This window comes from Rhinolophus ferrumequinum, chromosome 19, assembly GCF_004115265.2.
Source record: "Rhinolophus ferrumequinum isolate MPI-CBG mRhiFer1 chromosome 19, mRhiFer1_v1.p, whole genome shotgun sequence".
Classification (NCBI taxonomy): Eukaryota; Metazoa; Chordata; class Mammalia; order Chiroptera; family Rhinolophidae; genus Rhinolophus; species Rhinolophus ferrumequinum.
Genome location: NC_046302.1, coordinates 46,547,988 through 46,554,421, shown reverse-complemented (window position 1 = coordinate 46,554,421; position 6,434 = coordinate 46,547,988).

Below are 6,434 nucleotides of genomic sequence, written 5' to 3'. Positions count from 1 at the left end.
TGTAGCTAGAGCTGGAGGGCAGAATTTAGAGCTGGCGGTCCTAAGAAAGAACGGACATCTACGTATGTGCGCACGCGCACGCACAGGTGCATACGCCAGGAGCCTGTGACCGCATCTTGAGAACCTCAACATAAACCCTTAACCTCTGCCCGAGTCCTGAAGATGGCATTAGGGACAGGCTTCCCAACAGTAAGTGGAAATGGGAAATCCAATGAGATGTCATAAGCCAGGAAAGAAAATTCTGAGTTACCCCTAAACTAGTTACCCCTAAAACTAGTACCCTACATTAAAATCATAGCAGTATGGGCAGTCCTCAGAGGACAAAAAACTAATCATTTCTTTCATTATTTCTAAAAGTTGTAAAATTAAAAACATTTAATCAAGGTCATGCCCCAGAATGGCTTTGTAAATATCATTCCTAGGAATTTTGTTCTCATTGCCTAATAATTGGGATTCCTTTGTAAGAAGCCTCTGCAGTAACTTCTCCAGTCCAGGTAGCTTTTTGTGACATTCAGCATCCATTTTATAGAAACAAGTATCATAAGGTTTCAGGGACCATACATCAAATGGATTCAATCTGAATGTCAGATGGCTCAAGAAACCTGAATTCTGCTTGAATTGTTGCCAGTTAAAATATTTAATCATGTCATCAGTATATTGAAGTTTCATGTGCTTACGTTCTAGCATTCCTGGTTAATTCAAACAGTGGCACCCGAAACTTGATTTTTTTTTCCTTTTTCTTTGCTAGATTTCTTTCAGCTGGACCGTTGTGTGGTATGGCTCTGATCTGATCTTTGCCTTAAACGTCATGCTTTTTTTCAAAATGCACTTACTTTGGAAAGTATAAAGTGTGCCGAGCTGTATGGCACCGAGCTGGGTGGTGGGTACCCGTGGGTGCTCAAGAGAAACCAGTTGATGCTGCCATTATTTGTCAGATGGCACTGATGGCGGTAAGCAGTAGCGGCCGGTACCCTTTGTGGGATCACCGCTGCCTGCGTGAGCTGAGTCTCAGCCGAGCTTTGGGAAGCGGGTACCCTCTAGAGAACACATTCCTAATAGTCTAGGATCCCAGGACAGGAAGAAATGCCTTTGCTTTCGATGTGGGAATCTTAGTAAGCCTTTCTTCAGGGAAAAGGAAGTGGAAAACAAATGCGCCCTGTGATAATCGGTTTCTTATAATAAGTATTCTTTGATAGTACCGGCTTACTTGTTTTTAGCTGAAATCGTTAGCTTCTATTTTTAGTATAACAACTACTGGCTAAATTAGTCTATAGTAAGCCATTAAGAGGGATGTTGGAATTAAAAACAGTTTTGGAAAAAAGCCTGGTTTGGGCCTTTGTTAGAAGCCGCTGGGCAGCAATCGGGTCCTGTTTCCGGTTGCCTGATGGCTGTCACTGACATTCCACACACTCGTAGCAGCAGCCTGCTCCGGAAATGGGCACACATAGGCCAATTTTTCTCCTGCCAGTCTCCTCTCTGGGTCAAAGCTTTACTTTCCCGACATGTTAAGAAATAATAGGTTTTCACCCTGAGAATTCATGAAGTATTTTGTATTTTCACTTTTTCCTTATTTAAAAAAGTTTATATATATGGGATGGGACAGGCTACACAGGTGTGCAAGCAGGGGTGTGCGGGTTCTCGAGAGCCAACTGTTAAATTTTCAGGTTGCTAAACACAGCAATCCTTAAAAATTCTATAACTTACAATTAAATTGCATTAAAAACAAAGGTAACAAGTACTCAAACTTTGCCACTTCCCAATTATTTTACTATATTTTATTATCTTTGTCCTAGAGGTTATTTCTGTCTATTGGACCTATCTGGTGGCAATTCGATATAATGGGCGACTGTGCCTCTTTCCAGGCTCGTTCAGTGACATCATGATGGTAGCCTGAAATGGGCTGCAGTAGGACATTCTACGCTGTGGAAATCAGCAATGCTACAAATTAGGACTTGATTAATTGTTTTGTTGATTATTTAGACTTATGAGAGGGATGGAAAAATTGTTAATAATGCAGATTAAAAGTTGTGTCTGGGGCTGGCCCAGTGGCTCAGGTGGTTAGAGCTCCATGCTCCTAACTCCGAAGGCTGCCAGTTCGAGTCCCACATGGGCCAGTGGGCTCTCAACCACAAGGTTGCTGGTTCAAATTCTCGAGTCCCACAAGGGATGGTGGGCAGCACCCCTGCAACTAAGATTGAACACGGCACCTTGAGTTGAGCTGCCGCTGAGCTCCCGGATGGCTCAGTTGGTTGGAGCGCGGGCTCTCAACCACAAGGTTGGGAGTTCAGTTCCTCGAGTCCTGCAAGAGATGGTGGGCTGTGCCCCCTGCAACTAGAAAACAGCAACTGGACCTGGAGCTGGGCTGCACCCTCCACAACTAAGACTGAAAGGACAACAATTTGAAGCTGAATGGCACCCTCCACAACTAAGATTGAAAGGACAACAACTCGACTTGGAAAAAAGGCCTGGAAGTACACACTGTTCGCCAATAAAGTCCTGTTCCCCTTCCCCAATAAAATCTTTAAAGAAAAAAAGTTGTGTCTCGAGGAAATACTCTTCCACATATGAAAACTATTATCTGATTTATCCAAGTGAAGCTTCCACATATGAAAACGTTGTTTTCCGTTTGCATTAGTCATTAATGTAAGCAAAAACACCAACATCATGTCAGAAGTACCGTGTTGCAACCATAGGTTGGCTACAGATACAGAGCTTGGGAAAAATCAACAAAAGCATTCTTTGAGTACCAATCAGCTATGTGGAATTTATAGTAAAGAGTCCTGTGTATTTTATTATTATTTGTGAATTGTGTTTCCTACATCTTTTATACTGGTAAAATTTATAATAAACATACACTCACACATATATATGCATAGGTTGTTATTTCAGAGTGCTGGTTGGCGACCATTTAACCAGCACACTGCCGAAAAGGGAACTTTTCTGGGATGATAGAAATGATATATGTGGAATGCATACTTGTATTGTTCTCCAGATTCATTATCTACAGAGAGGCAGCTCTTTCTATCTATCATTGTCTAGTTAGAGTGGAAGCTACCCCACGGTGACTAGATATTTTAATCTTTTTAGTAAGATTCCAGTTGTCTCCAACAAAATCCCACAGGCCTGTTGTACTAACAGAATCCCTGAAAAGTGAAGGTGTAACTCTTCCAATCAATTCCAGCCAGAGGGATGGATGGAGGAGAACTTTCCGGCAGCAAAGGGCTAAAGAATGAGACTTTGTTTCACCTCTCATCTCACTGGGCCCTGGAGAATTGTGTCAAATTAGCGCCACACACAGCAGTCGGCACTTGTTCAGCGAACATGAATCACTCTTCTTAAGATCAGCACTGGTTCTCTGAATGCCTCCTCTTGGTTCACAAGGGTGGTTTCTTCCCGGCTGTTTTTTCCAGTGGTCCAAACCTTATGACATCTGTGACAGCCGGAGGGAATGAAGTCGAGCTCGGTGTCCAGAGCCAGTCTCAGAATGGCGCCCAGGTCCTTCCTGATACCTGAGCGACCCTCTCACCACAGGCTGGTCCTCATAGCCTGCCCACCTCTGGTTTCACGGTTCCTGGTTTTCTTGAAGCAAAGCGATCTTTGCTCAGGGCTGGGCTCTGCAGACAAGCAGTTTTTTTGATTTGTGTCTTTCTCATGTCAGGTCCTTGACAGAAAAGAAAAAAACAAGAAAAACGACTGTGTCAAACAGTGCATGCCAACCTCTTCCTCTGCCTCAGAGCTTGACCAGATGGAGACGACCTCCTTCCAGCCTCTTCCCCTTTCTGTGTCCCTCAGACCTCTTTCCACCTCCACTCCGCTCTCCTGCATCTGTGCTTCTGCGATGCTCTCGTTTCCAGCCTCATGTTATCCTTTACTACAATCCTTTGATCCTCAGGAGCGAGGGCTATCTTCAGGATTTTATGCCGATCCCTCTTGTGGACCCCCAAGGCCAGTACCCAGCTGAGCCTGTGCTCTCCGATAGGAAAGGTTAGCCTGGGCTTACTTCCTGAGAGCTGCATGTCTCTCTTCACACGTTTGATTGCAGCTGTGCAACATGAGGTAGCATTCTGAAGGTAAGTGGCCGCTTGGGTACAGTCACCTCTCAAAAAAAGTTTAAATGGATTCCCCCAGACTAAGGCTATGGGCTGCCGAATGCTTCTGCTTGTTATTTCTGTCTGCATTAGCTCCATCTGGGCCAAATTATCTCCTGATCAAGTTTCACTCCCAGCTGAGTTGTCCACGAGTGAAGAAAGAGCAGAGATTGTTCAAGAAGCCTCAGTGGAGGTGGCTCAAAGGCTGGGAGCCAGAGCAGAGGCAATAAGTCGCCTCGCCCCAGGGCCCCTGAGGGAGCAGGGCACGCTTTTTGTTCCGAGCATCGTTTGGGCCTGTTTTTAAGTTTAGAAGGAAGTGCACTAGATGGTCTTTCTTTGACTGTGAAGAGGACACAGCAAGAGGAGACAAATTTAAGTGGCCACAAGGAGGATGAAGAGTAGGCAAATTGTCAAGGTTTGTAAATATTGAAAGAGTTTTCTGAATAATATGTTATTTCCAAACAACGTTCACGTCTTGCCTTAGTTGATGCAGGCATAGTCTTGTGTAAATGAGGGGTCTGGATAGGCTGACCCTCATTTCAATATATGGATTTCTGTTTCTGAGACTATACGGTGGTATGCGGGTAACTGTTTAACAACTGGCTCTCTGGCGTGGGGGAAAAGGCCCTGGTTTATAGCGTTTGCTGATTTCCATGGTCTAAATATTTGCTCCACAGCCAATTCCAAGCTAACCTTTGTGGTGTCACTGATGGCAGAGTTGGGAAAAGAAGCCAATAATTGCCTTTCCTGAGCCAGCATGAGCCAGCTCCATCACACTGCTGACTCCAGACTCTGTCAGAGACTTTGTTTACCGTATATTCTGTAATATTCCCTCACCCCAGTCCCTGTCCTGAGTAGAGCAGAATCCTGGAGAACCTAAGCACTCAAGGGGGGGAAGCCAAAGGAAGAGCGAGGTATATTGCTTTCAGAGCCTCAGATGTAGCTGCAATCCCCAGTGGACAGAGAGAGCTCAGAGCAGACGCCCTGGGGCCAGCAGCCGGGGGCAGCCCCTCTGCAGACAGGTCTGTGTGCTGCCTGCCCAAGAGACAAGGGGAGGCTCCTCGTTCTTTGTACTATTCTCTCTGATAGTTTTTGTATATTTGAAGATCTCCAGGATTCTAAAACATTGGTTCTGTCTACCTGAAAAGGTCCCTGTGGGGACTCTCAGCTGAGAGTGTGTAAACCCACGTTGCAGTCAGTAAGGGCTTTGTATGTGAAATGGGCTATTATTAAGTTAATTAGCGTCTACGGCTATTTGGACATAATACCTAGGTCAAATTAAAAAAAAATATTTTTCCTATTACAAATTATAAAAAATTAGAAAGTAAGACAGATTTAAAAGAAGGGATAAAAAAAAAAATCACCCATAGTCTTAGGACACTTTGATGAATCTCATCTCACATATTTTACATGCAAATGTATAACATACTTGGCATTTATAAAAATATTCATGTTGTTCCTATTTTTCTATACTCTGTGTTGCTTGCTGAATAAATAGCTCATGACATATTTTATTTGTCATTATATATTCTTTTACAACTTAGTTTTAAATGGCTACACAATATTATATTTTATGCATATATTGTAATTTGTTTACCTCTCTCAATTTTTGGAATTTATTTCATTTTTTGCTTGTATTTGACAGACATTCTTGTAGATGAGATCTTTGGATGTATCCTCGATCATTTCTATAGGAAAAATTTTTGGAAGTGGATTTTCTGGATCAAAGGATATTTTTGCAGATTTTAAAACAAGGATTAAATGAGATCACATGCGTAATGCATTTAGGACAGTGCAGTACGTATGTGTGCACCTGCGTGTGTGTTAAAGGTATAATAGATGGTAGCTATAATTAATTTGTGTTATTCACCCGCTTTGCAGACTAGTGCTGTATTGTTCTCAGTGGTGACTTTATTTTCGGAAGTTTTTTCAGGAGGGTATTATGAAGACAGTATGATGGCAGAATGGATGTTAGAAGTTCAGAGCACTCACAGAGCCTCCAGGAGTCAGGGATCAATTCTCTAGTGCTGCCTTTTATGTTCATTGTTGCTGTTTACTTTTGGTCACTTGCCCTGAGTGGGTCACGGGTAGAGGGAAAGGGAAAAACTATAAAGCCATCGACTCTTATTCATCAATAATTTTGCAAAGAGTTTGAATGTTGGGAGAAAGTTGAGTTTCAGGTTAAAACAACTTGGGGGATTATGTGTGGATTTCAGTCATCCTTTTCTAGTCTGCAGGTACCTGAGTGTGTCCCCTCACATCCTCCTGTCCCCACAGGACTCTGAGCAGCTCCCAGAGGGCAGAGCTGTCCATCAAAGTGGGGCAGGCCTTCAGCTCAGGTGACCA